Source organism: Schistocerca serialis, chromosome 1 (genome assembly GCF_023864345.2).
Source record: "Schistocerca serialis cubense isolate TAMUIC-IGC-003099 chromosome 1, iqSchSeri2.2, whole genome shotgun sequence".
Lineage (NCBI taxonomy): Eukaryota > Metazoa > Arthropoda > Insecta > Orthoptera > Acrididae > Schistocerca > Schistocerca serialis.
The window spans coordinates 65,782,508-65,800,697 of record NC_064638.1 but is presented as its reverse complement, the minus strand read 5'-3'; the positions used below and the strand labels follow the sequence as shown (position 1 = coordinate 65,800,697).

General features: G+C 47.9%; 56 non-coding genes across 56 annotated transcripts; all 56 read right to left on the bottom strand.

The window, feature by feature from the left end:
• Window positions 1–23: 23 nt before the first annotated feature.
• On the bottom strand, window positions 24–95 carry Trnat-ugu (transfer RNA threonine (anticodon UGU)). The gene has a single exon. It is a non-coding gene; the product is annotated as a tRNA-Thr (tRNA).
• Window positions 96–338: 243 nt separating this feature from the next.
• Window positions 339–412, bottom strand: Trnat-ugu (transfer RNA threonine (anticodon UGU)). The gene has a single exon. It is a non-coding gene; the product is annotated as a tRNA-Thr (tRNA).
• A 246-nt stretch (window positions 413–658) lies between these two features.
• On the bottom strand, window positions 659–730 carry Trnat-ugu (transfer RNA threonine (anticodon UGU)). The gene has a single exon. It is a non-coding gene; the product is annotated as a tRNA-Thr (tRNA).
• A 246-nt stretch (window positions 731–976) lies between these two features.
• Window positions 977–1,048, bottom strand: Trnat-ugu (transfer RNA threonine (anticodon UGU)). The gene has a single exon. It is a non-coding gene; the product is annotated as a tRNA-Thr (tRNA).
• Window positions 1,049–1,294: 246 nt separating this feature from the next.
• On the bottom strand, window positions 1,295–1,366 carry Trnat-ugu (transfer RNA threonine (anticodon UGU)). Its single transcript has one exon. It is a non-coding gene; the product is annotated as a tRNA-Thr (tRNA).
• A 246-nt stretch (window positions 1,367–1,612) lies between these two features.
• On the bottom strand, window positions 1,613–1,684 carry Trnat-ugu (transfer RNA threonine (anticodon UGU)). Its single transcript has one exon. It is a non-coding gene; the product is annotated as a tRNA-Thr (tRNA).
• Window positions 1,685–1,930: 246 nt separating this feature from the next.
• Window positions 1,931–2,002, bottom strand: Trnat-ugu (transfer RNA threonine (anticodon UGU)). The gene has a single exon. It is a non-coding gene; the product is annotated as a tRNA-Thr (tRNA).
• A 246-nt stretch (window positions 2,003–2,248) lies between these two features.
• On the bottom strand, window positions 2,249–2,320 carry Trnat-ugu (transfer RNA threonine (anticodon UGU)). Its single transcript has one exon. It is a non-coding gene; the product is annotated as a tRNA-Thr (tRNA).
• A 246-nt stretch (window positions 2,321–2,566) lies between these two features.
• Window positions 2,567–2,638, bottom strand: Trnat-ugu (transfer RNA threonine (anticodon UGU)). The gene has a single exon. It is a non-coding gene; the product is annotated as a tRNA-Thr (tRNA).
• Window positions 2,639–2,884: 246 nt separating this feature from the next.
• On the bottom strand, window positions 2,885–2,956 carry Trnat-ugu (transfer RNA threonine (anticodon UGU)). Its single transcript has one exon. It is a non-coding gene; the product is annotated as a tRNA-Thr (tRNA).
• A 246-nt stretch (window positions 2,957–3,202) lies between these two features.
• Trnat-ugu (transfer RNA threonine (anticodon UGU)) lies at window positions 3,203–3,274 on the bottom strand. The gene has a single exon. It is a non-coding gene; the product is annotated as a tRNA-Thr (tRNA).
• Window positions 3,275–3,520: 246 nt separating this feature from the next.
• Window positions 3,521–3,592, bottom strand: Trnat-ugu (transfer RNA threonine (anticodon UGU)). The gene has a single exon. It is a non-coding gene; the product is annotated as a tRNA-Thr (tRNA).
• A 246-nt stretch (window positions 3,593–3,838) lies between these two features.
• Trnat-ugu (transfer RNA threonine (anticodon UGU)) lies at window positions 3,839–3,910 on the bottom strand. Its single transcript has one exon. It is a non-coding gene; the product is annotated as a tRNA-Thr (tRNA).
• A 246-nt stretch (window positions 3,911–4,156) lies between these two features.
• Trnat-ugu (transfer RNA threonine (anticodon UGU)) lies at window positions 4,157–4,228 on the bottom strand. The gene has a single exon. It is a non-coding gene; the product is annotated as a tRNA-Thr (tRNA).
• Window positions 4,229–4,474: 246 nt separating this feature from the next.
• On the bottom strand, window positions 4,475–4,546 carry Trnat-ugu (transfer RNA threonine (anticodon UGU)). Its single transcript has one exon. It is a non-coding gene; the product is annotated as a tRNA-Thr (tRNA).
• Window positions 4,547–4,792: 246 nt separating this feature from the next.
• Window positions 4,793–4,864, bottom strand: Trnat-ugu (transfer RNA threonine (anticodon UGU)). The gene has a single exon. It is a non-coding gene; the product is annotated as a tRNA-Thr (tRNA).
• A 246-nt stretch (window positions 4,865–5,110) lies between these two features.
• Trnat-ugu (transfer RNA threonine (anticodon UGU)) lies at window positions 5,111–5,182 on the bottom strand. Its single transcript has one exon. It is a non-coding gene; the product is annotated as a tRNA-Thr (tRNA).
• A 246-nt stretch (window positions 5,183–5,428) lies between these two features.
• On the bottom strand, window positions 5,429–5,500 carry Trnat-ugu (transfer RNA threonine (anticodon UGU)). The gene has a single exon. It is a non-coding gene; the product is annotated as a tRNA-Thr (tRNA).
• A 246-nt stretch (window positions 5,501–5,746) lies between these two features.
• On the bottom strand, window positions 5,747–5,818 carry Trnat-ugu (transfer RNA threonine (anticodon UGU)). Its single transcript has one exon. It is a non-coding gene; the product is annotated as a tRNA-Thr (tRNA).
• Window positions 5,819–6,064: 246 nt separating this feature from the next.
• Window positions 6,065–6,136, bottom strand: Trnat-ugu (transfer RNA threonine (anticodon UGU)). Its single transcript has one exon. It is a non-coding gene; the product is annotated as a tRNA-Thr (tRNA).
• A 246-nt stretch (window positions 6,137–6,382) lies between these two features.
• Window positions 6,383–6,454, bottom strand: Trnat-ugu (transfer RNA threonine (anticodon UGU)). The gene has a single exon. It is a non-coding gene; the product is annotated as a tRNA-Thr (tRNA).
• A 751-nt stretch (window positions 6,455–7,205) lies between these two features.
• Trnat-ugu (transfer RNA threonine (anticodon UGU)) lies at window positions 7,206–7,277 on the bottom strand. The gene has a single exon. It is a non-coding gene; the product is annotated as a tRNA-Thr (tRNA).
• A 246-nt stretch (window positions 7,278–7,523) lies between these two features.
• On the bottom strand, window positions 7,524–7,595 carry Trnat-ugu (transfer RNA threonine (anticodon UGU)). Its single transcript has one exon. It is a non-coding gene; the product is annotated as a tRNA-Thr (tRNA).
• Window positions 7,596–7,841: 246 nt separating this feature from the next.
• Window positions 7,842–7,913, bottom strand: Trnat-ugu (transfer RNA threonine (anticodon UGU)). The gene has a single exon. It is a non-coding gene; the product is annotated as a tRNA-Thr (tRNA).
• Window positions 7,914–8,159: 246 nt separating this feature from the next.
• On the bottom strand, window positions 8,160–8,231 carry Trnat-ugu (transfer RNA threonine (anticodon UGU)). The gene has a single exon. It is a non-coding gene; the product is annotated as a tRNA-Thr (tRNA).
• A 246-nt stretch (window positions 8,232–8,477) lies between these two features.
• Window positions 8,478–8,549, bottom strand: Trnat-ugu (transfer RNA threonine (anticodon UGU)). Its single transcript has one exon. It is a non-coding gene; the product is annotated as a tRNA-Thr (tRNA).
• A 246-nt stretch (window positions 8,550–8,795) lies between these two features.
• Window positions 8,796–8,867, bottom strand: Trnat-ugu (transfer RNA threonine (anticodon UGU)). Its single transcript has one exon. It is a non-coding gene; the product is annotated as a tRNA-Thr (tRNA).
• A 246-nt stretch (window positions 8,868–9,113) lies between these two features.
• Trnat-ugu (transfer RNA threonine (anticodon UGU)) lies at window positions 9,114–9,185 on the bottom strand. Its single transcript has one exon. It is a non-coding gene; the product is annotated as a tRNA-Thr (tRNA).
• Window positions 9,186–9,431: 246 nt separating this feature from the next.
• Window positions 9,432–9,503, bottom strand: Trnat-ugu (transfer RNA threonine (anticodon UGU)). The gene has a single exon. It is a non-coding gene; the product is annotated as a tRNA-Thr (tRNA).
• Window positions 9,504–9,749: 246 nt separating this feature from the next.
• Trnat-ugu (transfer RNA threonine (anticodon UGU)) lies at window positions 9,750–9,821 on the bottom strand. Its single transcript has one exon. It is a non-coding gene; the product is annotated as a tRNA-Thr (tRNA).
• A 246-nt stretch (window positions 9,822–10,067) lies between these two features.
• On the bottom strand, window positions 10,068–10,139 carry Trnat-ugu (transfer RNA threonine (anticodon UGU)). Its single transcript has one exon. It is a non-coding gene; the product is annotated as a tRNA-Thr (tRNA).
• A 246-nt stretch (window positions 10,140–10,385) lies between these two features.
• On the bottom strand, window positions 10,386–10,457 carry Trnat-ugu (transfer RNA threonine (anticodon UGU)). Its single transcript has one exon. It is a non-coding gene; the product is annotated as a tRNA-Thr (tRNA).
• A 246-nt stretch (window positions 10,458–10,703) lies between these two features.
• Window positions 10,704–10,775, bottom strand: Trnat-ugu (transfer RNA threonine (anticodon UGU)). Its single transcript has one exon. It is a non-coding gene; the product is annotated as a tRNA-Thr (tRNA).
• Window positions 10,776–11,018: 243 nt separating this feature from the next.
• On the bottom strand, window positions 11,019–11,092 carry Trnat-ugu (transfer RNA threonine (anticodon UGU)). The gene has a single exon. It is a non-coding gene; the product is annotated as a tRNA-Thr (tRNA).
• A 246-nt stretch (window positions 11,093–11,338) lies between these two features.
• Trnat-ugu (transfer RNA threonine (anticodon UGU)) lies at window positions 11,339–11,410 on the bottom strand. Its single transcript has one exon. It is a non-coding gene; the product is annotated as a tRNA-Thr (tRNA).
• Window positions 11,411–11,656: 246 nt separating this feature from the next.
• Trnat-ugu (transfer RNA threonine (anticodon UGU)) lies at window positions 11,657–11,728 on the bottom strand. Its single transcript has one exon. It is a non-coding gene; the product is annotated as a tRNA-Thr (tRNA).
• A 246-nt stretch (window positions 11,729–11,974) lies between these two features.
• On the bottom strand, window positions 11,975–12,046 carry Trnat-ugu (transfer RNA threonine (anticodon UGU)). Its single transcript has one exon. It is a non-coding gene; the product is annotated as a tRNA-Thr (tRNA).
• A 246-nt stretch (window positions 12,047–12,292) lies between these two features.
• Trnat-ugu (transfer RNA threonine (anticodon UGU)) lies at window positions 12,293–12,364 on the bottom strand. Its single transcript has one exon. It is a non-coding gene; the product is annotated as a tRNA-Thr (tRNA).
• Window positions 12,365–12,610: 246 nt separating this feature from the next.
• Window positions 12,611–12,682, bottom strand: Trnat-ugu (transfer RNA threonine (anticodon UGU)). The gene has a single exon. It is a non-coding gene; the product is annotated as a tRNA-Thr (tRNA).
• A 243-nt stretch (window positions 12,683–12,925) lies between these two features.
• On the bottom strand, window positions 12,926–12,999 carry Trnat-ugu (transfer RNA threonine (anticodon UGU)). Its single transcript has one exon. It is a non-coding gene; the product is annotated as a tRNA-Thr (tRNA).
• A 246-nt stretch (window positions 13,000–13,245) lies between these two features.
• On the bottom strand, window positions 13,246–13,317 carry Trnat-ugu (transfer RNA threonine (anticodon UGU)). The gene has a single exon. It is a non-coding gene; the product is annotated as a tRNA-Thr (tRNA).
• Window positions 13,318–13,563: 246 nt separating this feature from the next.
• Trnat-ugu (transfer RNA threonine (anticodon UGU)) lies at window positions 13,564–13,635 on the bottom strand. Its single transcript has one exon. It is a non-coding gene; the product is annotated as a tRNA-Thr (tRNA).
• Window positions 13,636–13,881: 246 nt separating this feature from the next.
• On the bottom strand, window positions 13,882–13,953 carry Trnat-ugu (transfer RNA threonine (anticodon UGU)). Its single transcript has one exon. It is a non-coding gene; the product is annotated as a tRNA-Thr (tRNA).
• A 246-nt stretch (window positions 13,954–14,199) lies between these two features.
• Trnat-ugu (transfer RNA threonine (anticodon UGU)) lies at window positions 14,200–14,271 on the bottom strand. The gene has a single exon. It is a non-coding gene; the product is annotated as a tRNA-Thr (tRNA).
• A 246-nt stretch (window positions 14,272–14,517) lies between these two features.
• Trnat-ugu (transfer RNA threonine (anticodon UGU)) lies at window positions 14,518–14,589 on the bottom strand. The gene has a single exon. It is a non-coding gene; the product is annotated as a tRNA-Thr (tRNA).
• A 246-nt stretch (window positions 14,590–14,835) lies between these two features.
• Trnat-ugu (transfer RNA threonine (anticodon UGU)) lies at window positions 14,836–14,907 on the bottom strand. Its single transcript has one exon. It is a non-coding gene; the product is annotated as a tRNA-Thr (tRNA).
• A 246-nt stretch (window positions 14,908–15,153) lies between these two features.
• Trnat-ugu (transfer RNA threonine (anticodon UGU)) lies at window positions 15,154–15,225 on the bottom strand. The gene has a single exon. It is a non-coding gene; the product is annotated as a tRNA-Thr (tRNA).
• A 246-nt stretch (window positions 15,226–15,471) lies between these two features.
• Trnat-ugu (transfer RNA threonine (anticodon UGU)) lies at window positions 15,472–15,543 on the bottom strand. Its single transcript has one exon. It is a non-coding gene; the product is annotated as a tRNA-Thr (tRNA).
• A 246-nt stretch (window positions 15,544–15,789) lies between these two features.
• Trnat-ugu (transfer RNA threonine (anticodon UGU)) lies at window positions 15,790–15,861 on the bottom strand. The gene has a single exon. It is a non-coding gene; the product is annotated as a tRNA-Thr (tRNA).
• A 246-nt stretch (window positions 15,862–16,107) lies between these two features.
• On the bottom strand, window positions 16,108–16,179 carry Trnar-ucu (transfer RNA arginine (anticodon UCU)). Its single transcript has one exon. It is a non-coding gene; the product is annotated as a tRNA-Arg (tRNA).
• A 246-nt stretch (window positions 16,180–16,425) lies between these two features.
• Window positions 16,426–16,497, bottom strand: Trnat-ugu (transfer RNA threonine (anticodon UGU)). Its single transcript has one exon. It is a non-coding gene; the product is annotated as a tRNA-Thr (tRNA).
• Window positions 16,498–16,742: 245 nt separating this feature from the next.
• Window positions 16,743–16,814, bottom strand: Trnat-ugu (transfer RNA threonine (anticodon UGU)). Its single transcript has one exon. It is a non-coding gene; the product is annotated as a tRNA-Thr (tRNA).
• Window positions 16,815–17,060: 246 nt separating this feature from the next.
• On the bottom strand, window positions 17,061–17,132 carry Trnat-ugu (transfer RNA threonine (anticodon UGU)). Its single transcript has one exon. It is a non-coding gene; the product is annotated as a tRNA-Thr (tRNA).
• A 246-nt stretch (window positions 17,133–17,378) lies between these two features.
• Window positions 17,379–17,450, bottom strand: Trnat-ugu (transfer RNA threonine (anticodon UGU)). Its single transcript has one exon. It is a non-coding gene; the product is annotated as a tRNA-Thr (tRNA).
• Window positions 17,451–17,683: 233 nt separating this feature from the next.
• Trnat-ugu (transfer RNA threonine (anticodon UGU)) lies at window positions 17,684–17,755 on the bottom strand. Its single transcript has one exon. It is a non-coding gene; the product is annotated as a tRNA-Thr (tRNA).
• A 246-nt stretch (window positions 17,756–18,001) lies between these two features.
• On the bottom strand, window positions 18,002–18,073 carry Trnat-ugu (transfer RNA threonine (anticodon UGU)). The gene has a single exon. It is a non-coding gene; the product is annotated as a tRNA-Thr (tRNA).
• Between the last annotated feature and the right edge of the window lie 117 nt (window positions 18,074–18,190).

The window sequence follows — 18,190 nt, the reverse complement described above, 5'->3', positions numbered from 1 at the left end:
CATTGGCCCATTTAAAATTGTGCTGCCCCCTGTGAGAATCGAACTCACGACCCCTGGTTTACAAGACCAGTGCTCTGCCACTGAGCTAAGGAGGCTGTTACAGCTTAAACGTATTTGCGATCATCACAGCCCTGGAGAAAAATACATTTCAGGGTCCAGAAAATGCATACAAAGATTTACTCTGCCACAACAATTCGCTACCACTGAGGTCCACAGCGATGACTGACGGGTGCTGCCGTCTTTCGTCTATCGTCATCTGTGATCTTGGCTCAGGCCCGAAAAGACACGCTATTTTGAAAGTTTCGGTTCACAGCAGTACATTGGCCCATTTAAAATTGTGCTGCCCCTGTGAGAATCGAACTCACGACCCCTGGTTTACAAGACCAGTGCTCTGCCCCTGAGCTAAGGAGGCTGTTACAGCTTAAATGTATTTGCGATCATCACAGCCCTGGAGAAAAATACATTTCAGGGTCCAGAAAATGCATACAAAGATTTACTCTGCCACAACAATTCGCTACCACTGAGGTCCACAGCGATGACTGACGGGTGCTGCCGTCTTTCGTCTATCGTCATCTGTGATCTTGGCTCAGGCCCGAAAAGACACGCTATTTTGAAAGTTTCGGTTCACAGCAGTACATTGGCCCATTTAAAATTGTGCTGCCCCCTGTGAGAATCGAACTCACGACCCCTGGTTTACAAGACCAGTGCTCTGCCCCTGAGCTAAGGAGGCTGTTACAGCTTAAACGTATTTGCGATCATCACAGCCCTGGAGAAAAATACATTTCAGGGTCCAGAAAATGCATACAAAGATTTACTCTGCCACAACAATTCGCTACCACTGAGGTCCACAGCGATGACTGACGGGTGCTGCCGTCTTTCGTCTATCGTCATCTGTGATCTTGGCTCAGGCCCGAAAAGACACGCTATTTTGAAAGTTTCGGTTCACAGCAGTACATTGGCCCATTTAAAATTGTGCTGCCCCCTGTGAGAATCGAACTCACGACCCCTGGTTTACAAGACCAGTGCTCTGCCCCTGAGCTAAGGAGGCTGTTACAGCTTAAACGTATTTGCGATCATCACAGCCCTGGAGAAAAATACATTTCAGGGTCCAGAAAATGCATACAAAGATTTACTCTGCCACAACAATTCGCTACCACTGAGGTCCACAGCGATGACTGACGGGTGCTGCCGTCTTTCGTCTATCGTCATCTGTGATCTTGGCTCAGGCCCGAAAAGACACGCTATTTTGAAAGTTTCGGTTCACAGCAGTACATTGGTCCATTTAAAATTGTGCTGCCCCCTGTGAGAATCGAACTCACGACCCCTGGTTTACAAGACCAGTGCTCTGCCCCTGAGCTAAGGAGGCTGTTACAGCTTAAACGTATTTGCGATCATCACAGCCCTGGAGAAAAATACATTTCAGGGTCCAGAAAATGCATACAAAGATTTACTCTGCCACAACAATTCGCTACCACTGAGGTCCACAGCGATGACTGACGGGTGCTGCCGTCTTTCGTCTATCGTCATCTGTGATCTTGGCTCAGGCCCGAAAAGACACGCTATTTTGAAAGTTTCGGTTCACAGCAGTACATTGGCCCATTTAAAATTGTGCTGCCCCCTGTGACAATCGAACTCACGACCCCTGGTTTACAAGACCAGTGCTCTGCCCCTGAGCTAAGGAGGCTGTTACAGCTTAAACGTATTTGCGATCATCACAGCCCTGGAGAAAAATACATTTCAGGGTCCAGAAAATGCATACAAAGATTTACTCTGCCACAACAATTCGCTACCACTGAGGTCCACAGCGATGACTGACGGGTGCTGCCGTCTTTCGTCTATCGTCATCTGTGATCTTGGCTCAGGCCCGAAAAGACATGCTATTTTGAAAATTTCGGTTCACAGCAGTACATTGGCCCATTTAAAATTGTGCTGCCCCCTGTGAGAATCGAACTCACGACCCCTGGTTTACAAGACCAGTGCTCTGCCCCTGAGCTAAGGAGGCTGTTACAGCTTAAACGTATTTGCGATCATCACAGCCCTGGAGAAAAATACATTTCAGGGTCCAGAAAATGCATACAAAGATTTACTCTGCCACAACAATTCGCTACCACTGAGGTCCACAGCGATGACTGACGGGTGCTGCCGTCTTTCGTCTATCGTCATCTGTGATCTTGGCTCAGGCCCGAAAAGACACGCTATTTTGAAAGTTTCGGTTCACAGCAGTACATTGGCCCATTTAAAATTGTGCTGCCCCCTGTGAGAATCGAACTCACGACCCCTGGTTTACAAGACCCGTGCTCTGCCCCTGAGCTAAGGAGGCTGTTACAGCTTAAACGTATTTGCGATCATCACAGCCCTGGAGAAAAATACATTTCAGGGTCCAGAAAATGCATACAAAGATTTACTCTGCCACAACAATTCGCTACCACTGAGGTCCACAGCGATGACTGACGGGTGCTGCCGTCTTTCGTCTATCGTCATCTGTGATCTTGGCTCAGGCCCGAAAAGACACGCTATTTTGAAAGTTTCGGTTCACAGCAGTACATTGGCCCATTTAAAATTGTGCTGCCCCCTGTGAGAATCGAACTCACGACCCCTGGTTTACAAGACCAGTGCTCTGCCCCTGAGCTAAGGAGGCTGTTACAGCTTAAACGTATTTGCGATCATCACAGCCCTGGAGAAAAATACATTTCAGGGTCCAGAAAATGCATACAAAGATTTACTCTGCCACAACAATTCGCTACCACTGAGGTCCACAGCGATGACTGACGGGTGCTGCCGTCTTTCGTCTATCGTCATCTGTGATCTTGGCTCAGGCCCGAAAAGACATGCTATTTTGAAAATTTCGGTTCACAGCAGTACATTGGCCCATTTAAAATTGTGCTGCCCCCTGTGAGAATCGAACTCACGACCCCTGGTTTACAAGACCAGTGCTCTGCCCCTGAGCTAAGGAGGCTGTTACAGCTTAAACGTATTTGCGATCATCACAGCCCTGGAGAAAAATACATTTCAGGGTCCAGAAAATGCATACAAAGATTTACTCTGCCACAACAATTCGCTACCACTGAGGTCCACAGCGATGACTGACGGGTGCTGCCGTCTTTCGTCTATCGTCATCTGTGATCTTGGCTCAGGCCCGAAAAGACATGCTATTTTGAAAATTTCGGTTCACAGCAGTACATTGGCCCATTTAAAATTGTGCTGCCCCCTGTGAGAATCGAACTCACGACCCCTGGTTTACAAGACCAGTGCTCTGCCCCTGAGCTAAGGAGGCTGTTACAGCTTAAACGTATTTGCGATCATCACAGCCCTGGAGAAAAATACATTTCAGGGTCCAGAAAATGCATACAAAGATTTACTCTGCCACAACAATTCGCTACCACTGAGGTCCACAGCGATGACTGACGGGTGCTGCCGTCTTTCGTCTATCGTCATCTGTGATCTTGGCTCAGGCCCGAAAAGACACGCTATTTTGAAAGTTTCGGTTCACAGCAGTACATTGGCCCATTTAAAATTGTGCTGCCCCCTGTGAGAATCGAACTCACGACCCCTGGTTTACAAGACCAGTGCTCTGCCCCTGAGGTAAGGAGGCTGTTACAGCTTAAACGTATTTGCGATCATCACAGCCCTGGAGAAAAATACATTTCAGGGTCCAGAAAATGCATACAAAGATTTACTCTGCCACAACAATTCGCTACCACTGAGGTCCACAGCGATGACTGACGGGTGCTGCCGTCTTTCGTCTATCGTCATCTGTGATCTTGGCTCAGGCCCGAAAAGACACGCTATTTTGAAAGTTTCGGTTCACAGCAGTACATTGGCCCATTTAAAATTGTGCTGCCCCCTGTGAGAATCGAACTCACGACCCCTGGTTTACAAGACCAGTGCTCTGCCCCTGAGCTAAGGAGGCTGTTACAGCTTAAACGTATTTGCGATCATCACAGCCCTGGAGAAAAATACATTTCAGGGTCCAGAAAATGCATACAAAGATTTACTCTGCCACAACAATTCGCTACCACTGAGGTCCACAGCGATGACTGACGGGTGCTGCCGTCTTTCGTCTATCGTCATCTGTGATCTTGGCTCAGGCCCGAAAAGACACGCTATTTTGAAAGTTTCGGTTCACAGCAGTACATTGGCCCATTTAAAATTGTGCTGCCCCCTGTGAGAATCGAACTCACGACCCCTGGTTTACAAGACCAGTGCTCTGCCCCTGTGCTAAGGAGGCTGTTACAGCTGAAACGTATTTGCGATCATCACAGCCCTGGAGAAAAATACATTTCAGGGTCCAGAAAATGCATACAAAGATTTACTCTGCCACAACAATTCGCTACCACTGAGGTCCACAGCGATGACTGACGGGTGCTGCCGTCTTTCGTCTATCGTCATCTGTGATCTTGGCTCAGGCCCGAAAAGACACGCTATTTTGAAAGTTTCGGTTCACAGCAGTACATTGGCCCATTTAAAACTGTGCTGCCCCCTGTGAGAATCGAACTCACGACCCCTGGTTTACAAGACCAGTGCTCTGCCCCTGAGCTAAGGAGGCTGTTACAGCTTAAACGTATTTGCGATCATCACAGCCCTGGAGAAAAATACATTTCAGGATCCAGAAAATGCATACAAAGATTTACTCTGCCACAACAATTCGCTACCACTGAGGTCCACAGCGATGACTGACGGGTGCTGCCGTCTTTCGTCTATCGTCATCTGTGATCTTGGCTCAGGCCCGAAAAGACACGCTATTTTGAAAGTTTCGGTTCACAGCAGTACATTGGCCCATTTAAAATTGTGCTGCCCCCTGTGAGAATCGAACTCACGACCCCTGGTTTACAAGACCAGTGCTCTGCCCCTGAGCTAAGGAGGCTGTTACAGCTTAAACGTATTTGCGATCATCACAGCCCTGGAGAAAAATACATTTCAGGGTCCAGAAAATGCATACAAAGATTTACTCTGCCACAACAATTCGCTACCACTGAGGTCCACAGCGATGACTGACGGGTGCTGCCGTCTTTCGTCTATCGTCATCTGTGATCTTGGCTCAGGCCTGAAAAGACACGCTATTTTGAAAGTTTCGGTTCACAGCAGTACATTGGCCCATTTAAAATTGTGCTGCCCCCTGTGAGAATCGAACTCACGACCCCTGGTTTACAAGACCAGTGCTCTGCCCCTGAGCTAAGGAGGCTGTTACAGCTTAAACGTATTTGCGATCATCACAGCCCTGGAGAAAAATACATTTCAGGGTCCAGAAAATGCATACAAAGATTTACTCTGCCACAACAATTCGCTACCACTGAGGTCCACAGCGATGACTGACGGGTGCTGCCGTCTTTCGTCTATCGTCATCTGTGATCTTGGCTCAGGCCCGAAAAGACACGCTATTTTGAAAGTTTCGGTTCACAGCAGTACATTGGCCCATTTAAAATTGTGCTGCCCCCTGTGAGAATCGAACTCACGACCCCTGGTTTACAAGACCAGTGCTCTGCCCCTGAGCTAAGGAGGCTGTTACAGCTTAAACGTATTTGCGATCATCACAGCCCTGGAGAAAAATACATTTCAGGGTCCAGAAAATGCATACAAAGATTTACTCTGCCACAACAATTCGCTACCACTGAGGTCCACAGCGATGAGTGACGGGTGCTGCCGTCTTTCGTCTATCGTCATCTGTGATCTTGGCTCAGGCCCGAAAAGACACGCTATTTTGAAAGTTTCGGTTCACAGCAGTACATTGGCCCATTTAAAATTGTGCTGCCCCCTGTGAGAATCGAACTCACGACCCCTGGTTTACAAGACCAGTGCTCTGCCCCTGAGCTAAGGAGGCTGTTACATCTTAAACGTATTTGCGATCATCACAGCCCTGGAGAAAAATACATTTCAGGGTCCAGAAAATGCATACAAAGATTTACTCTGCCACAACAATTCGCTACCACTGAGGTCCACAGCGATGACTGACGGGTGCTGCCGTCTTTCGTCTATCGTCATCTGTGATCTTGGCTCAGGCCCGAAAAGACACGCTATTTTGAAAGTTTCGGTTCACAGCAGTACATTGGCCCATTTAAAATTGTGCTGCCCCCTGTGAGAATCGAACTCACGACCCCTGGTTTACAAGACCAGTGCTCTGCCCCTGAGCTAAGGAGGCTGTTACAGCTTAAACGTATTTGCGATCATCACAGCCCTGGAGAAAAATACATTTCAGGGTCCAGAAAATGCATACAAAGATTTACTCTGCCACAACAATTCGCTACCACTGAGGTCCACAGCGATGACTGACGGGTGCTGCCGTCTTTCGTCTATCGTCATCTGTGATCTTGGCTCAGGCCCGAAAAGACACGCTATTTTGAAAGTTTCGGTTCACAGCAGTACATTGGCCCATTTAAAATTGTGCTGCCCCCTGTGAGAATCGAACTCACGACCCCTGGTTTACAAGACCAGTGCTCTGCCCCTGAGCTAAGGAGGCTGTTACAGCTTAAACGTATTTGCGATCATCACAGCCCTGGAGAAAAATACATTTCAGGGTCCAGAAAATGCATACAAAGATTTACTCTGCCACAACAATTCGCTACCACTGAGGTCCACAGCGATGACTGACGGGTGCTGCCGTCTTTCGTCTATCGTCATCTGTGATTTTGGCTCAGGCCCGAAAAGACACGCTATTTTGAAAGTTTCGGTTCACAGCAGTACATTGGCCCATTTAAAATTGTGCTGCCCCCTGTGAGAATCGAACTCACGACCCCTGGTTTACAAGACCAGTGCTCTGCCCCTTTTTTTTTTTTTTTTTTTTTTTTTTTTTTTTTTGCATTTTGTTCGTTATTGATCGTTGTGTTTGGTCGTTGCGGACGTCGCAAGACATCCTGTTCAAGTTCGGTGGGTGATCGTTCCACTCAGTTTTTTATTACAGAGGCCAACCGGCTCTCTGACCGAACACGCTGAGCTACCGTGCCGGCACTCTGAGCTAAGGAGGCTGTTACATCTTAAACGTATTTGCGATCATCACAGCCCTGGAGAAAAATACATTTCAGGGTCCAGAAAATGCATACAAAGATTTACTCTGCCACAACAATTCGCTACCACTGAGGTCCACAGCGATGACTGACGGGTGCTGCCGTCTTTCGTCTATCGTCATCTGTGATCTTGGCTCAGGCCCGAAAAGACACGCTATTTTGAAAGTTTCGGTTCACAGCAGTACATTGGCCCATTTAAAACTGTGCTGCCCCCTGTGAGAATGGAACTCACGACCCCTGGTTTACAAGACCAGTGCTCTGCCCCTGAGCTAAGGAGGCTGTTACAGCTTAAACGTATTTGCGATCATCACAGCCCTGGAGAAAAATACATTTCAGGGTCCAGAAAATGCATACAAAGATTTACTCTGCCACAACAATTCGCTACCACTGAGGTCCACAGCGATGACTGACGGGTGCTGCCGTCTTTCGTCTATCGTCATCTGTGATCTTGGCTCAGGCCCGAAAAGACACGCTATTTTGAAATTTTCGGTTCACAGCAGTACATTGGCCCATTTAAAATTGTGCTGCCCCCTGTGAGAATCGAACTCACGACCCCTGGTTTACAAGACCAGTGCTCTGCCCCTGAGCTAAGGAGGCTGTTACAGCTTAAACGTATTTGCGATCATCACAGCCCTGGAGAAAAATACATTTCAGGGTCCAGAAAATGCATACAAAGATTTACTCTGCCACAACAATTCGCTACCACTGAGGTCCACAGCGATGACTGACGGGTGCTGCCGTCTTTCGTCTATCGTCATCTGTGATCTTGGCTCAGGCCCGAAAAGACACGCTATTTTGAAAGTTTCGGTTCACAGCAGTACATTGGCCCATTTAAAATTGTGCTGCCCCCTGTGAGAATCGAACTCACGACCCCTGGTTTACAAGACCAGTGCTCTGCCCCTGAGCTAAGGAGGCTGTTACAGCTTAAACGTATTTGCGATCATCACAGCCCTGGAGAAAAATACATTTCAGGGTCCAGAAAATGCATACAAAGATTTACTCTGCCACAACAATTCGCTACCACTGAGGTCCACAGCGATGACTGACGGGTGCTGCCGTCTTTCGTCTATCGTCATCTGTGATCTTGGCTCAGGCCAGAAAAGACACGCTATTTTGAAAGTTTCGGTTCACAGCAGTACATTGGCCCATTTAAAATTGTGCTGCCCCCTGTGAGAATCGAACTCACGACCCCTGGTTTACAAGACCAGTGCTCTGCCCCTGAGCTAAGGAGGCTGTTACAGCTTAAACGTATTTGCGATCATCACAGCCCTGGAGAAAAATACATTTCAGGGTCCAGAAAATGCATACAAAGATTTACTCTGCCACAACAATTCGCTACCACTGAGGTCCACAGCGATGACTGACGGGTGCTGCCGTCTTTCGTCTATCGTCATCTGTGATCTTGGCTCAGGCCCGAAAAGACACGCTATTTTGAAAGTTTCGGTTCACAGCAGTACATTGGCCCATTTAAAATTGTGCTGCCCCCTGTGAGAATCGAACTCACGACCCCTGGTTTACAAGACCAGTGCTCTGCCCCTGAGCTAAGGAGGCTGTTACATCTTAAACGTATTTGCGATCATCACAGCCCTGGAGAAAAATACATTTCAGGGTCCAGAAAATGCATACAAAGATTTACTCTGCCACAACAATTCGCTACCACTGAGGTCCACAGCGATGACTGACGGGTGCTGCCGTCTTTCGTCTATCGTCATCTGTGATCTTGGCTCAGGCCCGAAAAGACACGCTATTTTGAAAGTTTCGGTTCACAGCAGTACATTGGCCCATTTAAAACTGTGCTGCCCCCTGTGAGAATCGAACTCACGACCCCTGGTTTACAAGACCAGTGCTCTGCCCCTGAGCTAAGGAGGCTGTTACAGCTTAAACGTATTTGCGATCATCACAGCCCTGGAGAAAAATACATTTCAGGGTCCAGAAAATGCATACAAAGATTTACTCTGCCACAACAATTCGCTACCACTGAGGTCCACAGCGATGAGTGACGGGTGCTGCCGTCTTTCGTCTATCGTCATCTGTGATCTTGGCTCAGGCCCGAAAAGACACGCTATTTTGAAAGTTTCGGTTCACAGCAGTACATTGGCCCATTTAAAATTGTGCTGCCCCCTGTGAGAATCGAACTCACGACCCCTGGTTTACAAGACCAGTGCTCTGCCCCTGAGCTAAGGAGGCTGTTACAGCTTAAACGTATTTGCGATCATCACAGCCCTGGAGAAAAATACATTTCAGGGTCCAGAAAATGCATACAAAGATTTACTCTGCCACAACAATTCGCTACCACTGAGGTCCACAGCGATGACTGACGGGTGCTGCCGTCTTTCGTCTATCGTCATCTGTGATCTTGGCTCAGGCCCGAAAAGACACGCTATTTTTAAAGTTTCGGTTCACAGCAGTACATTGGCCCATTTAAAATTGTGCTGCCCCCTGTGAGAATCGAACTCACGACCCCTGGTTTACAAGACCAGTGCTCTGCCCCTGAGCTAAGGAGGCTGTTACAGCTTAAACGTATTTGCGATCATCACAGCCCTGGAGAAAAATACATTTCAGGGTCCAGAAAATGCATACAAAGATTTACTCTGCCACAACAATTCGCTACCACTGAGGTCCACAGCGATGACTGACGGGTGCTGCCGTCTTTCGTCTATCGTCATCTGTGATCTTGGCTCAGGCCCGAAAAGACACGCTATTTTGAAAGTTTCGGTTCACAGCAGTACATTGGCCCATTTAAAATTGTGCTGCCCCCTGTGAGAATCGAACTCACGACCCCTGGTTTACAAGACCAGTGCTCTGCCCCTGAGCTAAGGAGGCTGTTACATCTTAAACGTATTTGCGATCATCACAGCCCTGGAGAAAAATACATTTCAGGGTCCAGAAAATGCATACAAAGATTTACTCTGCCACAACAATTCGCTACCACTGAGGTCCACAGCGATGACTGACGGGTGCTGCCGTCTTTCGTCTATCGTCATCTGTGATCTTGGCTCAGGCCCGAAAAGACACGCTATTTTGAAAGTTTCGGTTCACAGCAGTACATTGGCCCATTTAAAACTGCGCTGCCCCCTGTGAGAATCGAACTCACGACCCCTGGTTTACAAGACCAGTGCTCTGCCCCTGAGCTAAGGAGGCTGTTACAGCTTAAACGTATTTGCGATCATCACAGCCCTGGAGAAAAATACATTTCAGGGTCCAGAAAATGCATACAAAGATTTACTCTGCCACAACAATTCGCTACCACTGAGGTCCACAGCGATGACTGACGGGTGCTGCCGTCTTTCGTCTATCGTCATCTGTGATCTTGGCTCAGGCCCGAAAAGACACGCTATTTTGAAATTTTCGGTTCACAGCAGTACATTGGCCCATTTAAAATTGTGCTGCCCCCTGTGAGAATCGAACTCACGACCCCTGGTTTACAAGACCAGTGCTCTGCCACTGAGCTAAGGAGGCTGTTACAGCTTAAACGTATTTGCGATCATCACAGCCCTGGAGAAAAATACATTTCAGGGTCCAGAAAATGCATACAAAGATTTACTCTGCCACAACAATTCGCTACCACTGAGGTCCACAGCGATGACTGACGGGTGCTGCCGTCTTTCGTCTATCGTCATCTGTGATCTTGGCTCAGGCCCGAAAAGACACGCTATTTTGAAAGTTTCGGTTCACAGCAGTACATTGGCCCATTTAAAATTGTGCTGCCCCCTGTGAGAATCGAACTCATGACCACTGGTTTACAAGACCAGTGCTCTGCCCCTGAGCTAAGGAGGCTGTTACAGCTTAAACGTATTTGCGATCATCACAGCCCTGGAGAAAAATACATTTCAGGGTCCAGAAAATGCATACAAAGATTTACTCTGCCACAACAATTCGCTACCACTGAGGTCCACAGCGATGACTGACGGGTGCTGCCGTCTTTCGTCTATCGTCATCTGTGATCTTGGCTCAGGCCCGAAAAGACACGCTATTTTGAAAGTTTCGGTTCACAGCAGTACATTGGCCCATTTAAAATTGTGCTGCCCCTGTGAGAATCGAACTCACGACCCCTGGTTTACAAGACCAGTGCTCTGCCCCTGAGCTAAGGAGGCTGTTACAGCTTAAATGTATTTGCGATCATCACAGCCCTGGAGAAAAATACATTTCAGGGTCCAGAAAATGCATACAAAGATTTACTCTGCCACAACAATTCGCTACCACTGAGGTCCACAGCGATGACTGACGGGTGCTGCCGTCTTTCGTCTATCGTCATCTGTGATCTTGGCTCAGGCCCGAAAAGACACGCTATTTTGAAAGTTTCGGTTCACAGCAGTACATTGGCCCATTTAAAACTGTGCTGCCCCCTGTGAGAATCGAACTCACGACCCCTGGTTTACAAGACCAGTGCTCTGCCCCTGAGCTAAGGAGGCTGTTACAGCTTAAACGTATTTGCGATCATCTCAGCCCTGGAGAAAAATACATTTCAGGGTCCAGAAAATGCATACAAAGATTTACTCTGCCACAACAATTCGCTACCACTGAGGTCCACAGCGATGACTGACGGGTGCTGCCGTCTTTCGTCTATCGTCATCTGTGATCTTGGCTCAGGCCCGAAAAGACACGCTATTTTGAAAGTTTCGGTTCACAGCAGTACATTGGCCCATTTAAAATTGTGCTGCCCCCTGTGAGAATCGAACTCACGACCCCTGGTTTACAAGACCAGTGCTCTGCCCCTGAGCTAAGGAGGCTATTACAGCTTAAATGTATTTGCGATCATCACAGCCCTGGAGAAAAATACATTTCAGGGTCCAGAAAATGCATACAAAGATTTACTCTGCCACAACAATTCGCTACCACTGAGGTCCACAGCGATGACTGACGGGTGCTGCCGTCTTTCGTCTATCGTCATCTGTGATCTTGGCTCAGGCCCGAAAAGACACGCTATTTTGAAAGTTTCGGTTCACAGCAGTACATTGGCCCATTTAAAACTGTGCTGCCCCCTGTGAGAATCGAACTCACGACCCCTGGTTTACAAGACCAGTGCTCTGCCCCTGAGCTAAGGAGGCTGTTACAGCTTAAACGTATTTGCGATCATCACAGCCCTGGAGAAAAATACATTTCAGGGTCCAGAAAATGCATACAAAGATTTACTCTGCCACAACAATTCGCTACCACTGAGGTCCACAGCGATGACTGACGGGTGCTGCCGTCTTTCGTCTATCGTCATCTGTGATCTTGGCTCAGGCCCGAAAAGACACGCTATTTTGAAAGTTTCGGTTCACAGCAGTACATTGGCCCATTTAAAATTGTGCTGCCCCCTGTGAGAATCGAACTCACGACCCCTGGTTTACAAGACCAGTGCTCTGCCACTGAGCTAAGGAGGCTGTTACAGCTTAAACGTATTTGCGATCATCACAGCCCTGGAGAAAAATACATTTCAGGGTCCAGAAAATGCATACAAAGATTTACTCTGCCACAACAATTCGCTACCACTGAGGTCCACAGCGATGACTGACGGGTGCTGCCGTCTTTCGTCTATCGTCATCTGTGATCTTGGCTCAGGCCCGAAAAGACACGCTATTTTGAAAGTTTCGGTTCACAGCAGTACATTGGCCCATTTAAAATTGTGCTGCCCCCTGTGAGAATCGAACTCACGACCACTGGCTTACAAGACCAGTGCTCTGCCCCTGAGCTAAGGAGGCTGTTACAGCTTAAACGTATTTGCGATCATCACAGCCCTGGAGAAAAATACATTTCAGGGTCCAGAAAATGCATACAAAGATTTACTCTGCCACAACAATTCGCTACCACTGAGGTCCACAGCGATGACTGACGGGTGCTGCCGTCTTTCGTCTATCGTCATCTGTGATCTTGGCTCAGGCCCGAAAAGACACGCTATTTTGAAAGTTTCGGTTCACAGCAGTACATTGGCCCATTTAAAATTGTGCTGCCCCTGTGAGAATCGAACTCACGACCCCTGGTTTACAAGACCAGTGCTCTGCCCCTGAGCTAAGGAGGCTGTTACAGCTTAAATGTATTTGCGATCATCACAGCCCTGGAGAAAAATACATTTCAGGGTCCAGAAAATGCATACAAAGATTTACTCTGCCACAACAATTCGCTACCACTGAGGTCCACAGCGATGACTGACGGGTGCTGCCGTCTTTCGTCTATCGTCATCTGTGATCTTGGCTCAGGCCCGAAAAGACACGCTATTTTGAAAGTTTCGGTTCACAGCAGTACATTGGCCCATTTAAAACTGTGCTGCCCCCTGTGAGAATCGAACTCACGACCCCTGGTTTACAAGACCAGTGCTCTGCCCCTGAGCTAAGGAGGCTGTTACAGCTTAAACGTATTTGCGATCATCACAGCCCTGGAGAAAAATACATTTCAGGGTCCAGAAAATGCATACAAAGATTTACTCTGCCACAACAATTCGCTACCACTGAGGTCCACAGCGATGACTGACGGGTGCTGCCGTCTTTCGTCTATCGTCATCTGTGATCTTGGCTCAGGCCCGAAAAGACACGCTATTTTGAAAGTTTCGGTTCACAGCAGTACATTGGCCCATTTAAAATTGTGCTGCCCCCTGTGAGAATCGAACTCACGACCCCTGGTTTACAAGACCAGTGCTCTGCCCCTGAGCTAAGGAGGCTATTACAGCTTAAACGTATTTGCGATCATCACAGCCCTGGAGAAAAATACATTTCAGGGTCCAGAAAATGCATACAAAGATTTACTCTGCCACAACAATTCGCTACCACTGAGGTCCACAGCGATGACTGACGGGTGCTGCCGTCTTTCGTCTATCGTCATCTGTGATCTTGGCTCAGGCCCGAAAAGACACGCTATTTTGAAAGTTTCGGTTCACAGCAGTACATTGGCCCATTTAAAATTGTGCTGCCCCCTGTGAGAATCGAACTCACGACCCCTGGTTTACAAGACCAGTGCTCTGCCCCTGAGCTAAGGAGGCTGTTACAGCTTAAACGTATTTGCGATCATCACAGCCCTGGAGAAAAATACATTTCAGGGTCCAGAAAATGCATACAAAGATTTACTCTGCCACAACAATTCGCTACCACTGAGGTCCACAGCGATGACTGACGGGTGCTGCCGTCTTTCGTCTATCGTCATCTGTGATCTTGGCTCAGGCCCGAAAAGACACGCTATTTTGAAAGTTTCGGTTCACAGCAGTACATTGGCCCATTTAAAATTGTGCTGCCCCCTGTGAGAATCGAACTCACGACCCCTGGTTTACAAGACCAGTGCTCTGCCCCTGAGCTAAGGAGGCTGTTACAGCTTAAACGTATTTGCGATCATCACAGCCCTGGAGAAAAATACATTTCAGGGTCCAGAAAATGCATACAAAGATTTACTCTGCCACAACAATTCGCTACCACTGAGGTCCACAGCGATGACTGACGGGTGCTGCCGTCTTTCGTCTATCGTCATCTGTGATCTTGGCTCAGGCCCGAAAAGACACGCTATTTTGAAAGTTTCGGTTCACAGCAGTACATTGGCCCATTTAAAATTGTGCTGCCCCCTGTGAGAATCGAACTCACGACCCCTGGTTTACAAGACCAGTGCTCTGCCCCTGAGCTAAGGAGGCTGTTACAGCTTAAACGTATTTGCGATCATCACAGCCCTGGAGAAAAATACATTTCAGAGTCCAGAAAATGCATACAAAGATTTACTCTGCCACAACAATTCGCTACCACTGAGGTCCACAGCGATGAGTGACGGGTGCTGCCGTCTTTCGTCTATCGTCATCTGTGATCTTGGCTCAGGCCCGAAAAGACACGCTATTTTGAAAGTTTCGGTTCACAGCAGTACATTGGCCCATTTAAAATTGTGCTGCCCCCTGTGAGAATCGAACTCACGACCCCTGGTTTACAAGACCAGTGCTCTGCCCCTGAGCTAAGGAGGCTGTTACAGCTTAAACGTATTTGCGATCATCACAGCCCTGGAGAAAAATACATTTCAGGGTCCAGAAAATGCATACAAAGATTTACTCTGCCACAACAATTCGCTACCACTGAGGTCCACAGCGATGACTGACGGGTGCTGCCGTCTTTCGTCTATCGTCATCTGTGATCTTGGCTCAGGCCCGAAAAGACACGCTATTTTGAAGGTTTCGGTTCACAGCAGTACATTGGCCCATTTAAAATTGTGCTGCCCCCTGTGACAATCGAACTCACGACCCCTGGTTTACAAGACCAGTGCTCTGCCCCTGAGCTAAGGAGGCTGTTACAGCTTAAACGTATTTGCGATCATCACAGCCCTGGAGAAAAATACATTTCAGGGTCCAGAAAATGCATACAAAGATTTACTCTGCCACAACAATTCGCTACCACTGAGGTCCACAGCGATGAGTGACGGGTGCTGCCGTCTTTCGTCTATCGTCATCTGTGATCTTGGCTCAGGCCCGAAAAGAACCGCTATTTTGAAAGTTTCGGTTCACAGCAGTACATTGGCCCATTTAAAATTGTGCTGCCCCCTGTGAGAATCGAACCCACGACCCCTGGTTTACAAGACCAGTGCTCTGCCCCTGAGCTAAGGAGGCTGTTACAGCTTAAACGTATTTGCGATCATCACAGCCCTGGAGAAAAATACATTTCAGGGTCCAGAAAATGCATACAAAGATTTACTCTGCCACAACAATTCGCTACCACTGAGATCCACAGCGATGAGTGACGGGTGCTGCCGTCTTTCGTCTATCGTCATCTGTGATCTTGGCTCAGGCCCGAAAAGACACGCTATTTTGAAAGTTTCGGTTCACAGCAGTACATTGGCCCATTTAAAATTGTGCTGCTCCCTGTGAGAATCGAACTCACGACCCCTGGTTTACAAGACCAGTGCTCTGCCCCTGAGCTAAGGAGGCTGTTACAGCTTAAACGTATTTGCGATCATCATAGCCCTGGAGAAAAATACATTTCAGGGTCCAGAAAATGCATACAAAGATTTACTCTGCCACAACAATTCGCTACCACTGAGGTCCACAGCGATGACTGACGGGTGCTGCTGTCTTTCGTCTATCGTCATCTGTGATCTTGGCTCAGGCCCGAAAAGACACGCTATTTTGAAAGTTTCGGTTCACAGCAGTACATTGGCCCATTTAAAATTGTGCTGCCCCCTGTGAGAATCGAACTCACGACCCCTGGTTTAGAAGACCAGTGCTCTGCCCCTGAGCTAAGGAGGCTGTTACAGCTTAAACGTATTTGCGATCATCACAGCCCTGGAGAAAAATACATTTCAGGGTCCAGAAAATGCATACAAAGATTTACTCTGCCACAACAATTCGCTACCACTGAGGTCCACAGCGATGACTGACGGGTGCTGCCGTCTTTCGTCTATCGTCATCTGTGATCTTGGCTCAGGCCCGAAAAGACACGCTATTTTGAAAGTTTCGGTTCACAGCAGTACATTGGCCCATTTAAAATTGTGCTGCCCCCTGTGAGAATCGAACTCACGACCCCTGGTTTACAAGACCAGTGCTCTGCCCCTGAGCTAAGGAGGCTGTTACAGCTTAAACGTATTTGCGATCATCACAGCCCTGGAGAAAATACATTTCAGGGTCCAGAAAATGCATACAAAGATTTACTCTGCCACAACAATTCGCTACCACTGAGGTCCACAGCGATGACTGACGGGTGCTGCCGTCTTTCGTCTATCGTCATCTGTATTCTTGGCTCAGGCCCGAAAAGACACGCTATTTTGAAAGTTTCGGTTCACAGCAGTACATTGGCCCATTTAAAATTGTGCTGCCCCCTGTGAGAATCGAACTCACGACCCCTGGTTTACAAGACCAGTGCTCTGCCCCAGAGCTAAGGAGGCTGTTACAGCTTAAACGTATTTGCGATCATCACAGCCCTGGAGAAAAATACATTTCAGGGTCCAGAAAATGCATACAAAGATTTACTCTGCCACAACAATTCGCTACCACTGAGGTCCACAGCGATGACTGACGGGTGCTGCCGTCTTTCGTCTATCGTCATCTGTGATCTTGGCTCAGGCCCGAAAAGACACGCTATTTTGAAAGTTTCGGTTCACAGCAGTACATTGGCCCATTTAAAATTGTGCTGCCCCCTGTGAGAATCGAACTCACAACCCCTGGTTTACAAGACCAGTGCTCTGCCCCTGAGCTAAGGAGGCTGTTACAGCTTAAACGTATTTGCGATCATCACAGCCCTGGAGAAAAATACATTTCAGGGTCCAGAAAATGCATACAGAGATTTACTCTGCCACAACAATTCGCTACCACTGAGGTCCACAGCGATGACTGACGGGTGCTGCCGTCTTTCGTCTATCGTCATCTGTGATCTTGGCTCAGGCCCGAAAAGACACGCTATTTTGAAAGTTTCGGTTCACAGCAGTACATTGGCCCATTTAAAATTGTGCTGCCCCCTGTGAGAATCGAACTCACGACCCCTGGTTTACAAGACCAGTGCTCTGCCCCTGAGCTAAGGAGGCTGTTACAGCTTAAACGTATTTGCGATCATCACAGCCCTGGAGAAAAATACATTTCAGGGTCCAGAAAATGCATACAAAGATTTACTCTGCCACAACAATTCGCTACCACTGAGGTCCACAGCGATGACTGACGGGTGCTGCCGTCTTTCGTCTATCGTCATCTGTGATCTTGGCTCAGGGCTATTTTGAAAGTTTCGGTTCACAGCAGTACATTGGCCCATTTAAAATTGTGCTGCCCCCTGTGAGAATCGAACTCACGACCCCTGGTTTACAAGACCAGTTCTCTGCCCCTGAGCTAAGGAGGCTGTTACAGCTTAAACGTATTTGCGATCATCACAGCCCTGGAGAAAAATACATTTCAGGGTCCAGAAAATGCATACAAAGATTTACTCTGCCACAACAATTCGCTACCACTGAGGTCCACAGCGATGACTGACGGGTGCTGCCGTCTTTCGTCTATCGTCATCTGTGATCTTGGCTCAGGCCCGAAAAGACACGCTATTTTGAAAGTTTCGGTTCACAGCAGTACATTGGCCCATTTAAAATTGTGCTGCCCCCTGTGAGAATCGAATTCATGACCCCTGGTTTACAAGACCAGTGCTCTGCCCCTGAGCTAAGGAGGCTGTTACAGCTTAAACGTATTTGCGATCATCACAGCCCTGGAGAAAAATACATTTCAGGGTCCAGAAAATGCATACAAAGATTTACTCTGCCACAACAATTCGCTACCACTGAGGTCC